Genomic DNA, 16,204 nt, shown 5'->3' on the forward strand with positions numbered 1-16,204 from the left:
TCCTGCTGCCAGCTTCAACTAAGAAGGGGTTTTTTGCGCCTATTGGCTTTTTCCCCTTAACCGGTCTGCCCCGGTACGGGGGCCCCCTCGGCCCAGTGTTAGAGGGGCAGGGTGGCTTCCTCTCCAGGCAGACCTCATCCACACTCCAGAGAGGAGGCATTGAGATTAAAGAGACTCGGACTCACATCGGACGAGGAGACCACAGGTGAGCAGGAGGGTGTGAGGGGCACTCAGGGAAGAGGGGTGAAATTGACGGAATCCAGGAGTGAGCCTGACAGTTTGCAACGCCAAAAAGGGAATATGGCCACCCCAGAACAAATACAAGAACTAGTGGCCACAGTCCAGGCGATGAACGTAGAATTACAGAACGTGAAGGCTGATAACGCAGTCTTCAGGCAGATGGTCTCTATTCGGGAAACTAGGGATTCCGACTTACCTCCTATGGCCCTATCCTCGGGCAAGTTTGACGGAACTCCGAAGCGCCTCAAGGAATTTTTGGAAGCCTGCTCCATTTATTTCACTTTTAGACCTCAGTTGTTTCTCAATGATCACACCAAGGTGGGATCTATGGTATCCAACTTGACAGGGAATGCCTTAGCTTGGGCCGCCCCTCTAGTGAACAACAATAATCCTATCATCAGAGACTATGAGGGCTTTTTGACCTTACTGCGCCAGACTTTTGAACAACCTGAGATAATACATGTTGCTGTGGAAGAACTCTTGGATGTGCATTAAGGTTCCAGTGATTTGCTGACATATATCTCCACGTTTAAATGTTTGGCTTCAGAGGCTGGATGGCCAGAACGGGCCCAGTACACAATATTCCGTCGAGGTTTGAAAGAGGAGATAAAGGATGAACTGGCAAGGATAGCCCGCCCCACCACCCTGTCTGATGTATTCTCCATTGTTACTCAGATTGGCTATCGCCTCAGTGAACGCAAGGCGGAAAGGAAGAAGCAAAAAGCCCCTGGCCCCTTTCTACCAAGTGCCCACTCATTGCCCTCCCTGCCTCACTCCAGTAACAAGGAAGAACCGATGCAAGTGGGGTCCGCTAGATCACCCTTGACACCCGAAGAGAGAAGACATCGGAGGGATGCTGGCCTCTGCATGTATTGTGGATCAGGCGCCCACCTACTTCGGAACTGTCCAGAAGTCCCGCCTAGACGGTCGGGAAACGAACAACCTCGGAACTAAAGGGGACGAGTAACCGAGGTCAGAGCGCTAGTCCCTATGTCACTGTGACGGTAGCTTCACACCCAACCACGTTGGACTCTCGCCTCATGGCTGTTCCTATCCAGTTGGAAACTCCGACAGAAGTACTCACCACCATGGCTTTGCTGGATTGTGGTGCCGCTGGGGTATTTATGGATACCATGTGGGCACACCAGCAAGGTCTCCCTCTGCTAAAACGGGAAGAGTTCCAGAAGGTAGAAGGAGTAGATGCTTCCCCGCTTTCGTCGGGGCCTATTACCCATTCCACAGTATCCTTGAAGGTCCGCATTTTCCAGCTTCCGGAACAGATACAATTCGACTTGATTCGAGCAGCCCATTTCCCAGTAATCCTTGGGATTCCCTGGCTGAGGAGGCATAATCCGCTCATCGATTGGGCGCAGAACACCATGGCCTTTACCTCCCCATACTATAAACAGAATTGTTTATTTCATTCTTCAGAAGAATTGGTCCAAGTCCTTACTCCCCAACAAGAAGGAGTAAATGAGATTTGTAAGGTTCCCCCGGAGTTGGCCGAATTCAAAGAAGTCTTCAAAGACAATCTTGTCTTAGATTTACCCCCACATAGGCCGGAAGACTGTGCCATCGAGCTGGTGCCAGATGCCCTGGTTCCGTTTAGCCGCATGTTTTCTTTGTCTATACTGGAGAAGAGGACTCTTCGCAATTATTTGGACTCCCATCTTACCAATGGCCTCATTCGTCCCTCCAAATCCCCGACTGGAGCCTCTCTATTCTTCATACCTAAGAGGGATTCCTCTAAGTTAAGGCCATGCATTGACTATCGGGGTTTGAACAAGGTCACGGTTTGTGACCGCTATCCAATGCCTTTGATAACAGACATATTGGAAACTGTTCAGGGTTCTACCACCTTCTCTAAGTTAGACCTCCGGAGTGCCTACCACCTTCTCCGAATAAAGGATGGGGACGAATGGAAGACTGCTTTCCGGACTCCGTTTGGCCTTTTCGAGTATCGAGTGATGCCATTTGGCTTGGTTAACGCTCCTGTCATATTCCAGCGTTTTATAGATCGCCTGTTTTCTGATCTGTTATACCTCAGTGTCATAGTATACCTGGATGACATTTTAGTTTTTTCGAAGTCCACCTCTGAACATACATTACATCTCCAGACGGTCCTACATCGTTTACAGTCCCAACATCTATTAGTTAAACCCGAGAAGTGCCTCTTCAATATGTCTTCCGTTCCATATTTGGGATACATTCTTTCCCAGGAAGGCATCACCATGGACCTGAGGAAAGTATCTGCCATCCTGGACTGGCCCACACCCACCTCTCTGAAAGACGTTCAACGGTTCCTGGGTCTAGCCAACTTTTACAGGAAGTTCATCAGTCAATTTTCGCAGATTGTGCTGCCCATTACCTCTCTACTTAAAAAAGACGCCAAACCTTTTCTCTGGTCGGAACCAGCTAATCAAGCTTTTATCGATCTCAAAAGAAGATTCTGCTCCGCTCCTATTCTATCTCAACCAGATCAAGACCAGCCTTTTATAGTCGAGGCCGACGCCTCTGCTAGTGCCTTAGGTGCGGTACTCCTTCAACTGAAGGATGGCAAGGAACATCCTGTAGCATATCTTTCCAAGACTCTTTCCACAAGTCAACAGAACTACTCTGTTATTGAAAAAGAACTTTTGGCTCTCAAGGTGGCCTGTGAAGAGGGGAGACACCTGCTACAAGGCGGAGCACATCCGTTTACATTACGTACTGACCATAAGAATCTGAAGATTCTCCGTAATATGGAATGCGTCAATTCAAGGCAGGATCGCTGGGCGCATTTTTTCAGCGAGTATGACTTTACCATTACCTACATTCCTGGCACCCAAAACAGCTTGGCGGACGCCCCGTCTAGATGTCGGTCTGCAGACTACCACTCTCCCTCCGTTAGCCACCCTATGTTTCCCTGAAACAGAATCGTGGGGATAGTTTCCTCGTTTCTGCAAGAGATTAAGACAGTAACTAAACCTGATTTAGCAACCACCGTACCCGGTGACTTACGTTCTCAAATCCATTGGTCTGAGGGTCTTTTACTGGTGGGGCAGCGTTTGTACGTCTCCTCTAAGTCCTTACAACTTAAGGTTCTGGAATGGGGTCACAACCATGTAACCGCAGGGCACAGGGGAGTCCGAGGTACCTTAGAGCTAATTTCTCGATCTTTTTTTTTGGCCTTCACTCTCCCATGATATAAGGGAACACTGTAAAACGTGTGTGGTTTGCGCCCAGAATAAGAACTCCACCCACAAACCCTACGGGTTGCTTATGCAGCCGGACTTGCCAAGCCGGCCATGGTCCCAAATTTCCACTGACTTTATAGTAGACCTGCCCAAATCCCAGGGGTTGACTTGTCTCATGGTTACGATTGACACATTCACCAAGCTGGCCCATTTTTCCGCACTGCGGGGAGTGCCGTCTGCCACCGAGATGGCCGAAGTTTTCCTCAGGGACATTTTTAGGCTCCACGGACTTCCTGACAAGATTATTTCTGGCCGGGGTAGTCAGTATACATCTCGATTTTGGGGTGCCCTGTGTCAACGGTTAGGGATAGAGAGGGCTTTGTCATCAGGCTTCCATCCTCAGACCAACGGTCAGACAGAGCGGCTCAATGCCACTCTCGAGCAATACCTCAGGTGTTATGTCAATAATAATCAGGACAATTGGGTGAATCTTCTGCCCACCGCCAAATTTGCGTATAATAACGCTGTGCACTCGGCAACGGGACTTAGCCCTTTTTTCTGTTCTTATGGCTATCACCCTCGCAGTATTCTCCCAGTTTTTTCCTCAACTACTAATATACCCACCATCGAATCCACCCTGGATCAAATAACTACAGCCCACACTACAGCTCAACGGAGTTTAGCTTCGGCTAGACGCAGGTATAAGGACCTATCTGATCGAGCTCGTTTACCCTGTCCTGACTGGAAGGAGGGTGATCGGGTCTGGTTATCTACTAGATACTTGCCTAGGTGGGTACATTCGACCAAACTAACCCCCCGATTTATAGGACCCTTCAAGATAATCAAGAGGATTAACCCAGTGGCTTTCAAATTGCAACTTCCCAAGTCCATGTATCGGGTGCACCCGGTCTTTCACTACTCTCTTCTCTGCCCAGTTGATCCAGACACCCCATTTAATAAGACTACAGGGCTATTGAGTAATCCCAAGTCTATACCTGAAGAATATGAGGTGTCTGCCATCTTAGATTCCAGATATCGTAAGGGCAGGTTGGAATACCTGGTGTCGTGGAAGAACTATCCTAGTTCAGAGGACTCCTGGGAGCCCAGGTCGTATGTACATGCGCCTAGGCTTGTCAGGCGCTTTCACCGGACACATCCAGGGAAACCCGGAGGGTTCGGGTCTGGAGGGGGGTATGCTGTCACGCACGGCGGTCGCTGGCAGCTGTGGAGACGCTGGCGGTGGAGCGACCATTGATTTAGCCGTCACGCCGCCCACGCTTTCCTCGGCAGCGGTCTAGTTTTTCCAGCCCTTCCAACCAGCGACGTCCTTTTAATGAGCGCCAACCCGGAAGCCAGCGCGTTGCAACCTTTTCGCGTTAGGCTTCCGGGTTGGTCCGCTTCAGTCCTTTCCTCCGCGGCTGCCGCCGCTCCCTTTCCTTTTTCTCCCGTTTGCTTGCTGGCTTTCATTTTGCTCTTGGCACGCCTCGCTCTGTTGGAGCTTTATCTCCGCTCCATCTTGGCTCTCTCTCTCTTTCCTTTCTCCCCTGTTCTCCTAGTTCCTTCCCCCTCAGCTCAGTCATTAGTCACCCCATCTTTGTACTGTTGTTTCTCCCCTGGAGCAGTCGCCATACACCACTTCCTGTGGATTTCCTTATCAGCTGGATCCTTCAAGTTACACCGTCCCACCTTGTATCCTGCTGCCATCTTCAACTAAGAAGCGTTTTTTTGCGCCTATCGGCTTTTCCCCTTAACCGGTCTGCCCCGGTACGGGGGCCCCCTCGGCCCCGTGTTAGAGGGGCGGGGTGGCTTCCTCTCGAGGCAGACCTCATCCACACTCCAGAGAGGAGGCATTGAGATTAAAGAGATTCAGACTCACATCGGACGAGGAGACCACAGGTGAGCAGGAGGGTGTGAGGGGCACTCAGGGAAGACGGGTGAAATTGACGGAATCCAGGAGTGAGCCTGACAATTATAGAATTTTGACAAGTCCTTACTATGAATTATCCATCTTTTTAAAATTATGCTCTGGCCCAGAGGGGTGTGGTTTCCCAAAGCTCATGGTCGAATTTCTGGTTTGTCCACTTCCTCCAACTCAAGTTGCTCACAGAGGCACTGCCCCTCCCCGTTTCTCTCAAGAGGAAGCCATTTACGACCCCCCCTAATTTAACATTTGCCTGAGCCCAGGAAGGCTCATTGTTCAGTTTCCTGCAGTCCCCAGCTGCTTCTCCCCTTATCCAATCAGAGAGGTGTCATCTCCCTTTGGTGAGGGCAGGAGAATGCAGGCCAGGCCTGGGAACATTTGTTGAGCAAGTTTCAACTCCCGTTGGGGGTAGTTGTCAGGCAGAATTCGATCTCTTTAAACCAGACTTCAGCTAAATGTCACTTTTGTTCCCAGTTTTTCTTCATCCAAATCAAACTTACAATTTTTACACATGCAGCTAGAATGCTGATTCTAAGTTCAAAACTATGACATTTAACAGTTGCAAACTATGTGACACTCAACAGTAGGTCCCTCATTTATTTTAAAAATTTCGATTTTAGTGGCTTTAAGTCCAATTTCACTTCAGCTGCTGACATCCACAGCTCAGCCAGTTTCATTATGAACATTATTGTGGGCTCTTTCTCTTTCCAGATTTTGTATGCACACAAGTCTACCTTCTGCCAAATGTCTGCTGGTGTTCATTGAGATTTTTGAATATCTTGCAATGTTTAAAAAAGGCATTTTTAGCTTGCATTTCAGAGAAACAAAGGTGATTTCAAAGCGCTTTCTGAGCTAACCGGCACTGCTGTCTTTCCTTTGGCACACATTTCACTCATGGCACTCCTGGCCCATCACGCTCGCACTGGTGGGTGGCAGGTCAATGGAACATTTTGGTGTGCGCCAAAACTGTGCGGTTTTCCTGGATTCTGGCGCGATGTGGGCTTTTCCGCCATCTTGGATTTCCTAAGCCCACAGCACCAAATGTTGCAGCATAATAGTCCAAACGTGGGTCAATACCCCTGACACCTGGCACCTGTAGACATGATCTGGTCGGCTGGGTGGAGAAACTGTCTGATACCTAACTGCCCTGCCCTTGATAAAACTCCCCCAGAGAAGAAGTCTCTGATTGGAGCACCCTCCCTACTTTGACTAAATATCCGTTCTCTCCCAGCCCACACAAATTTACAATCTCATAATGAGCAAGCAACCTTTGATGCTTTGCCTCACTGAAACCTGGCTTGTCCCGTGCTCCTCCCCAGCACTGGTTCAAGCTATTCCCTCAGAATATCGTATTATCCATCACGACTGCCCCCCCCCCCTCAGCGTGGGGTGGCTGTTATTTTCCTGGCCGAGTATGATGTTACTCTATTATCTTGCCCACATGTGCTCAATACGGAAGCGCTGTTCTTCAGATGTGCCATCTCGCCTTCCTGTGTTTGTCATTTTCTGTTGATATATCGGCCGTCGGGGCCTATAGGTCGGTTTGGGGTATCCTCCCCTGATCTACTGGCTCACATGTGCCTACACTATACTAATCTAATAGTGTTGGGCAATTTCAATCTCCGTTATAGCACCCCTAGATCTAATGAGCTTAGCTCTTTCTTTGACAGGTTACTTGACCTTGAACTGCACCAATTGACTCACGGCCCTACCCATAGTCTGGGCAATACTCTTGATTTGATTTTTCTGAAAGATTCTCTGCTGAGCCTTGATACCATTGAACCAGTGGTATGGTCCGACCATTACCTGGTAACTTGTGTATTTCAGTCTCTGAGCCCTCCGATTAAGATTCTCCCAACTAAAATGCTGTTGCGCCCATAGCGCTCAGTCGATACTAATGAGCTTAGTGCCCATATAATTAACAACTGTGACTCTGTGAGCCCTCTGTCTCTGCGCTCACTGTCTCAGTTATTTCAGGAATCCGCCGACATCTATGCTCCTCTGAAACTGGTACAAGGTCATAGAGTACTATCTGAACCTTGGTTCTCAGAACAACAAAAAATTGCTTGTCTCAAGTTAAGACATACCGAATGTAAATGGCGAAAGAACTACGATCCTGATCTCAGAAAATCCTATAAAGCCTGTCTGTCCATCTACCTGGCAGACATTAAAAATGCCAAAGCCACTTTTGTTTCCCATAAGATTGAAACAGCACTCTGCCAACCCAAAACCCTCTTCTCTGTAGTTAAATCTCTAACCTCTCTGAAGCTCTTACCTCCAAGGTCAAACCTACCCAAGAACTGTGCAACGATTTGTCCCTTTTTTTATCAACAAAATAGAGGTTATTCACACTAACATTGCTAAATCTCTAGCTACGGCGGTCTCTAGTAGTAACAATACATCTCCTGCCTCGTCCTCTGACAATTCTGCCATTTGGTTGACTTTTCCTCTTTTTTCCGAGGATGAAGTCTTATCAGCTATTCAACAAATCAAATCTTCTTCTCCCGCGAATGCTATTCCTATGAAGAAGATCGTTCCTGACCTTCTGGTAGCCCTCACTTCAGCTGTAAATGATTCCTGCCAATCCGTTTTTTTCCCTCCTGAATTGAAATCAGCAAGGGTTGTACCCCTTTTAAAGAAGCCTACCCTTGATCCCACGGTTCTTGCTAATTTCTGCCCTATGTCCCTGCTTCCTTTTCTTTCCAAACTCTTGGAATCATTAATTTGTCCTCTATTATCTTCCTTTCCGGAAACCACTAATATTCTTAATCCTGCCCAGGCAGGTTTCAGACCTGGCAGAGGCACTGAGAGTGTGCTGGTGTCCGTACAGGACGATATGTCCAGACTGGTTGACTCTGGGGGGGGAGGGAGCCCTTATATTGCTCGATCTCTCTGCGGCGTTCGACACGGTCGACCACCCCATCCTATTGTCCTGCCTGGCCCAGATCGGAATCTCTGGCCAGGTTCTCGCCTGGTTCACCTCTTTCCTGTCGGACTGCTCACAAACTCTTGCCATGCCTCCTTTTCTCTATTTACCTTGTTCCCTCACTTGTGGTGTCCCTCAAGGCTCTTCCTTGTCCCCGATTTTGTTTAACATTTATATCTGGGCTTTAGTGTGCCTCATCCGCGCCCACGGCCTCAACTGTTACTCGTATGCCGACGACACCCAAATCCTGATCCGGCTTGATCAGGATCAGGTGGCGGCATCTGAGTGCCTTCGGGACTGTTTGAAGGCCGTGGGCGACTGGATGGACCACAACTGGCTCAAGCTTAATGGGGATAAGACTGAGGTGCTGGTGGTGGGATGGCCCACCGATCCCTCACTGTGGATCTCTGCCTTCTGGCCCTCCACTTTAGGTCCCCTTCCTCGTCCGGTCAGTAAAGTAAAAAATCTTGGGGTTATTCTGTCTGACACTCTCTCCATGACTGGCGGCTGTATGCCAAGCCGGCCACTATCAACTTAAGATCTTGAAGAGGGTCCTTCCTATGATACCTGAACCATTTCGTTCTCTGGTTATTGCAGCACTGGTTCTGTCCCGCCTTGATTATTGTAACTCTTTGTACCTGGCCCCGCCAATCGGCCTGATACAACGGCTACAACGAATACAGAACCTAGCGGCTAGGCTGGCTACGGGCACTCCGTATGGAGCTCATATCTCCCCAGTATTGCGCTCGCTTCACTGGCTGCCGGTAAATCAGCGCATCCTTTTTAAGGCTATGTGTATTGTCCATAGGGCCATTCATAACCAAGGAGCTGAGTTTCTGCAGGTTAAATTCCTCAGTTACCATCCTGCACGGGATTTTCGCTCCTCCTCCGCCGACCTCCTGGTTGTCCCGAGATTTCAGCGCACCAGAATAGGCGGTCAGGCTTTCTCCACAGTCGCAGCAAATCTTTGGAACGGACTGCCCTCCTCTCTGAGAAAAACGTCTAATCACTTGGCTTTTAGAAGAGCTCTGAAAACGACCCTCTTTTAGGTCTTCATATTGTGGCCTGAACAGTAAAGGCTTGCCCTCCCTCTCTAGCGCCATGATGCCTTCGGGCGACCGTGCACTGTACAAATGCATATAACATAACATAAGAATAAAGGTGGCATTTCTTGTATTAAGAGTTTCTGGAATCTCCTGAGCAAAATGAAGGTTCTCCCCTCATTAGAGGGTGTTACAAAACTTCATTAATAGTCCTTGCAGTTTTGAGTGTCCCCTTCACTTTTCTCTCGGCTTTTATTCTCAGGAGCTGCCTTATCTATGCCTCACCCTCGAAATAGGACGAGCCCATCTCAGCTGGGTCAACAAGGCCCAGTTTTATGCCACACAACAGGCCGCCCCGAGTGGGGTCTGTTTGAAACATAGGGCCTAGAATAGGAAGCTTAAGAGATTCCCGAAGGGATAGAGAACTCTCTTCAACCTTCTCCTAAAACCCCTTTTTTCTTTCTATTTTTTCTTTCTCGAGTTATTGGTACTCTGCTTTTAACGTCTTTATGCTGTTAAACTTTTTGTTGTTCTGATGTAATCCCAAACCAAAGCTGCCTTCTGCCTTTACCTATTGCCCATTCTCTCTCTCGACCTCCTCTTTTACCCCTCTTCTCACCGCAAGTGCTTTTCCATCCTTCTCCTGTAAATTGTTTTTAACCTCCCACTCTGGGATTATTATACAGTCTCCACTCACCTATCTGTGCAGTTCTCTTCCATTCTCCCTGTTTGTGTACTTCCAACATACACCTGCATCTTTCTTCCAGCACTCCTCCTTGACTCTCTTCTAATCTCCACCTTTTTAAAAAAAAATGAGGACACCAAAGTCTGACAATTAATTCTCAAAAATGTAAGTTTAAAAAGACACCTTTTGGATGTTTTAGAACAGAAAACCTGGAAATAGGGAGTGCACACAAATTATTTTGTAAACATGACACTAGGTTATTTTTACCACTGGTTGCACACTAAGTTACCTTGATGAAACCACAAAGTTCCCATTCCATCCATTTATTGTTCGTTTGGTTATTTTTGCTTTCAAAAATGCTTTTCTTTCACAAGTAGATCTATTCCACAGCATGTTTCGGAACCAAACGTGGTTTTGTTCTCGAGTAACCTGGTGCAAAAACAGATCAAATATGTTTGTTCAGGTGCATTTACATTGTTCAGAGACACAACTCTTATACAAAAAGAGGTTACCTGCTCGCTGTCCCTTAATTGGATAATTACCCCTTATGCAGACAAATGTCTGGGGAATACATACTTCAAAAAACAACACTGTCTCCTGCCCTTTCTTCTTCTGACACCATTTTACCAAACTTTTTTCCCACCTTTTGTGTGTGCAAAAAACAGTATAAAATGACATTCTCATTATCAACAACAAATTGTTACATAACAATGCAGCTTGTTTTTTTTAGCCTATTTGTATTCTATTGCCATTATCTGTATAGTGTCCTATTTTTTAGATAAAATATAACAATCCTTCTTGATTTTTATTTTTCCTGCTGTATGTTACTTTTTCTTTCTTCTTTACCTATTTGTGCAGTTTGTATGTCCCTCTAGCTTAAGTAAAACAAACATGTTTCATCACTTCTTGGGCATAATGGGGACTACAGGGACTTCATCAAAAGGTCTTCTATAGGCTACTATAGGAAAGTATTTGGTCCTAAATCATTTTTGGAACTTTGTAAGAATACATGAGACAACACAGGGTCATACGTCTCTTATAAAGGCTGGCATACATACTGGCTCATGGGATTGACCACAAAAAAAGAATCCCGATTGTTGTAGCCCCTATTTCTCTATGGAGAGTTGAGTGCATTAGGTGACTTTCCTCTTGGACTCTTTTCAGGAACCCCCTCCTAAGATAAAGTGCCACAGGTCCTCTTAGCCATCACCATCTTGGAGAAGCCAGGGTTTTATTGTAAGAATCTATGTCCAAGGCTTTGGAGCCTGACCCAGTTCTCTCACCTTGAAGGTGCCCATTAATATACCCGTGCCTGTACATGTATGTGTCCTTGAAGCTGTCAGTCCAATTGGTGTCCTTTTATCTACCCAGCCTCACACCATGTAGTGGGCTGAATACAGTAGCTTTGTTGGCAGAGAAGTTAGGGCATATCAGGAAGGGTCTAGAACCTGATATAAATCCCCTCAAAAGTGGGCTGCTGGCTGGCCTTCAAACGAAAACCATCTAGATGTTCCAGTAGTCTCATTAGGGAGAACTCGTAGAGGCTTAAATAAATCTTGAACTCGAATTAAGGTCTCTTGTTGTCAGGCTTCTTATCTGAAAAATATTTTTTCAAAAACCTTGTTACAAGTTTCCCGACTACAGTCTCAGAGACGGACCTCCTCTGAAGGCCCCTTTTAAGAGTTCCCTTCTGCTTTTGCTAAGACTCTGTCACTTGTTTGGATTTTCGCTGCAGAGGTTGCTAAGTCTCCTGTGCAAAGTCGTTCAAGCCCAATGGTGTTGTATGAGCTAGTCGTCGAAGGGAAATTTTGTATGCTGTACTGTTTTAATGTCCACATTGCAGTCTTTCCACACCAAACTGAGGCTTCTCTCTCCGTGGGCGCTACATGCCTCTCTCTCTTCACCCTGGTAGAGTCTTCCAGACGTTCTGATGCATGTATATCTGCTTTGTTATCTTCAGTGTGTGAATGCATGTCCTGTCACCTCCCCTCCATGGAGCGCCTCGCCCTCCTTTCTGCAAGCCACAGACACAGTACTCTCACTTTTGGACACATGCCGATTATGAAAACACCAAAACTGGTACTATGTACTGAAGTCATCCTGTGGCTGTGTTTTACTGTTAGACAGTATGTGGCTTCAGCTGAACAATGCCAGGTTCCCAGTTATCAGTCTATTCTATGTGACATCTGCTGACGAGTGTCCCAAAAATATGCTAAAATGGTTGCCCATAGGAATACATTTCAGCGCTCATTTTGTGAAAAGGTTTACATATTTGTATATATCTATTGATAATCTGTAAAGTTCCACAGATTATTAATTCAAAGCTTTTAATGAAAATTAAGCATGATACCTCTCCTCTGTACTGATATTACAAGAATAAACCCTTTTATAATGCAGAGGCTGGAGCCACAGTAGGTGTCAGCAGGAACCACCGCACAACAGAAATAAAGCAAATTCTCTCCTTAGGCTGTTTTGGCCTGATCTCAAAAACAGTGCACTGCTGTAAAAAAGGGCTGAACTCGTCATTGAACTGATGCAGGCAATTAGATCTGTTTTCTCACAGCCTTATTGACCTGAGGCCACCTAAGCAGGAGCTCCCACCTCCACTCCCAATACAATGGTGTCATTTGTTGCTGCTTCTAGCTTGGAAGTGTAGGATCAATATCCATTACTTGCAAGAGATCAGTAGGAGGCAAGTTGTTAGGTGCAGTTTGGGGTTCTATGTGATAATCTCGAATGTTAAAGGCCACACACAACAAAGGCTGATTCTTTTCGACAGTTTTGGCCCCAACTCACAAAGAAATACACACAAACACATGCAGACACGCCTTCACCCAAGCCCCGGCCTCACATACAAACACACACACGCGTAGACACACGCAGACACACACTGTCTCTCCAGCCCCCTCCCGACTAAAACCACTATCCCACAGCATACACAGAGGCACACAAACACTTACAGCATAAGTGTCTTCCCCTACCCATCCCGGCCCGCCTGTCAGTCCCTGCGTGCACTCATGTGTGGCAGGGGCGTGACAGTTCGGATTTAGAAAGACCACTCTGAGTGTTCTCAGAGCGGCCTTTCTAAATCAGTCTTTTTAATTTTTGGGAAAATTAAAAAAGACATTTTCACTCCATACCGTAGTTTGGAGCTGAAATGTTTCAAGGATGACAATATCAGGAAGATTGAAAAGGGAATTTATGTTCTGGTCCCAGGCTTCACGAAATAGCTGAAAGTGAAAATGGACTAGTATTACGTCTTGCGGGATAATGTGTTTTTCTGGCTGCACACTATCCAGCATGACAGTGAACTACTATTAAGCATTGAGTGAGAATGGGCCTCATTATAAGTTTGGCGCGAGCCTTGCCGGTAAAACCGGCAGGCTGCCGCCAAACTTCCGAAAATGTATGGCGCCCGCAAATGGGCAATTATCGGGTCATTATGGCCCTGCCGGACCCAGTAATTGCCCATTCGCAGCTCCCGGGATGAAATGCTCCCCATTCCCTTTTGAACCCCATAGGTATCAACGGGAATGGGGAGGTCGGATGCACCGGCACCACTTACAATGTTGCCGGTGCATCCGACATGCTCTGCTCGCGGGTGCTGTGCCGGTCAGACCTGGAGGGAATAAAGGCACCCATGAGCAGACCTCGTAGTTTAACGGTCCGGTAACTATGGTACCAATAAGCGGATCGGCTAACTTATGGTGAGTCCCAATGTGTTTTTCTGGTTGCATGGTATCCAGCATCACAGTGGACTAGTATTGAGCACTGAGTGAGAATATGTTTTTCTGGCTTCACGGTATCCAGCAACGCAGTGGACTAGTATTGAGCACTGAGTGAGAATGTGTTTTTCTGGCTGCATGGTATCCAGCATCACAGTGGACTAGTATTGAGCACTGAGTGAGAATATGTTTTTCTGGCTTCACGGTATCCAGCAACGCAGTGGACTAGTATTGAGCACTGAGTGAGAATGTGTTTTTCTGGCTGCATGGTATCCAGCATCACAGTGGACTAGTATTGAGCACTGAGTGAGAATGTGTTTTTCTGGCTGCATGGTATCCAGCATCACAGTAACAAGAATGTGTACAACTGCAGATTCCGTTTCCATGTCCTCCTGGGGACCCGGGCTGTGGATTGTGGGGGATGTAATGCTGAAAAGTGCATGTGTCAGATCCAGGTTTTTTAGTAAACGAGCAGTGTATTGTGGTGACTGTGCTAAAAAGTGTTGATTACATTCCAGGTCTTCCATTGGTCCGGAGTAGTTTACGCAGAGGGATGCATTGAGTGTGATTGTTATTTTCCTCCTATCTTGTGCACGCCAAATGATGCAGATTGTTAATAAAGTATTTGTGAGAGAAATTGCACAGATTCTGCAACACTGAACTACCAAATAGTACATTATGTGCAAGTTCCAGGCATAGATCTTGAGACATAAGCTTATTTTATCCCACAATTCACTTTGCCTCACGGAATAGACATATCCCATGGCTACTGTCTCATTGGGAACCAGGTTTAGAAGGGATGTTTATTCCACCATCTGGTGGCTACAGAACACCAACCTGAAACACATGTCTGCTTACCCCCGGTAAGGTTAAACTCTGTCTCACTCAAAAGACATATCCTACATGACTGCATGTCCCACAATGCACCCTGCTCAAGGGGAAAATCGTAAACTGCAGCAGATTAAACAGTGATATTATCCGGCATCCAGGTGCTACCCATAAACTGACCCATTGACCAAGGAATGGGGAGTGGGCATAAGTTCTTGATGGGATGGCCGCAGAGCAGCTGACTCATTCAGAAGAGGGAGTAGGTGGAAAAGCATCAGGGAGGGCAATGGTTGGATTTCTCCTTCTCCCTATGCAGCCTGTAACATAAACACTTTCATGGAATGAAACACATTGAACAACCAATGAAAGATAGCCCAACTTCTTCAGACATCATGTACCACAGGCCCCTTTCTGTAGTTTTATTTTATAATGACTACATGCAGACCTAAAAATGTGAGAAACATTTTTGTTAAACATGTTGTCAATATACACACATGTAGCTATGGCCAGAACAAGCCTACGGTACACAGTTGTGGTGTTAATAATTTTTGCAATTTTAGAAGTTATGCATCAAGTCTTGCGAATTATGGAAAATTGGAAGACAATGATTCAGAGCATTTGTGGTGAAGGAAATCTGCAAGTGTGGGGTTTTCAGTTTCAAAACATCCCAAAAGAGTGAACAAAAATCAGGGAAGGGCCTGTTAGTGGAGATTTTCACTTAGTTTGCTGAAATAATCTGCAACAAACGTTTATCTACAATTATTTTCTAGCAAAGAAAGTGGAAAACATAAGCAAAAAGTTCTCCATTATGCTGATGAAAAATCCCACACATTTTTATTTGGCAAGATGTGTTGTCTGCAAACTAAACAAAACACTCTTCCTTGTCCCCTTATTTTGTTACACATCCTAAAAATTGTTGTAATTGAAAAATATATCATCATTTTCACTATTTCATGAACGGAAACATTATATACATTGCTCAATTTTGCAGGTGGAATTTGAATGTACCAACCCCTAATTCTCTGGAATAAATTGGTCCAAGCATATTAAAATCAGATCACTTGCATATACACTTTCGCTTAGGAACAAATAATCTGGCAAACATACCCGCAGTAAAAACTCACTGGCACACATGGGGCAGATCAAGGCAGACGAGTATACATACAGAGCCACGCGCAAGTGTACACAGACACACAGTGACAGCCTTAGAGAAAGGCAGAGGGACGCACAAGCAAACTCGCATGGATGTCCACAGACACAAGCAGAAAGAAGATAACACACACGTGCACACAAAAAGACATAAAGAAACAGACGCACAGCCTTGGCCTCTTCACAATGTAGGCAAACCTGGAGGTGCTGTAACGGGAGTCTGGACAGTGTCTGACAGCTGGTAGGAAGTCACACAAACCAAGATCTGTGGTGGAGAAATGGAGGAGGTCTTCTTTAAGGAGGACGGACTGGGAACAAAGGGAGGAAGCGGGAGGAGGGAGGGGAGGGAGGGGAGGGGACAAGGAAGGAGGAGGCAGTTGAACGGCTCCTGTGTCCTTTCTTGAGGGTATACTCGGGGCCTAGCAACTAGCGACGAAGCAACACGTCCCATGCTCCTGGATGATGCCGCTGAGTGCCGAGACGCAGGACCAGGACCGCGTGGAGGCAAGTG

This window comes from Ambystoma mexicanum, chromosome 4q (assembly GCF_040938575.1).
Source record: "Ambystoma mexicanum isolate Mex_15411 chromosome 4q, UKY_AmexF1_1, whole genome shotgun sequence".
In the NCBI taxonomy this organism is placed as follows: domain Eukaryota; kingdom Metazoa; phylum Chordata; class Amphibia; order Caudata; family Ambystomatidae; genus Ambystoma; species Ambystoma mexicanum.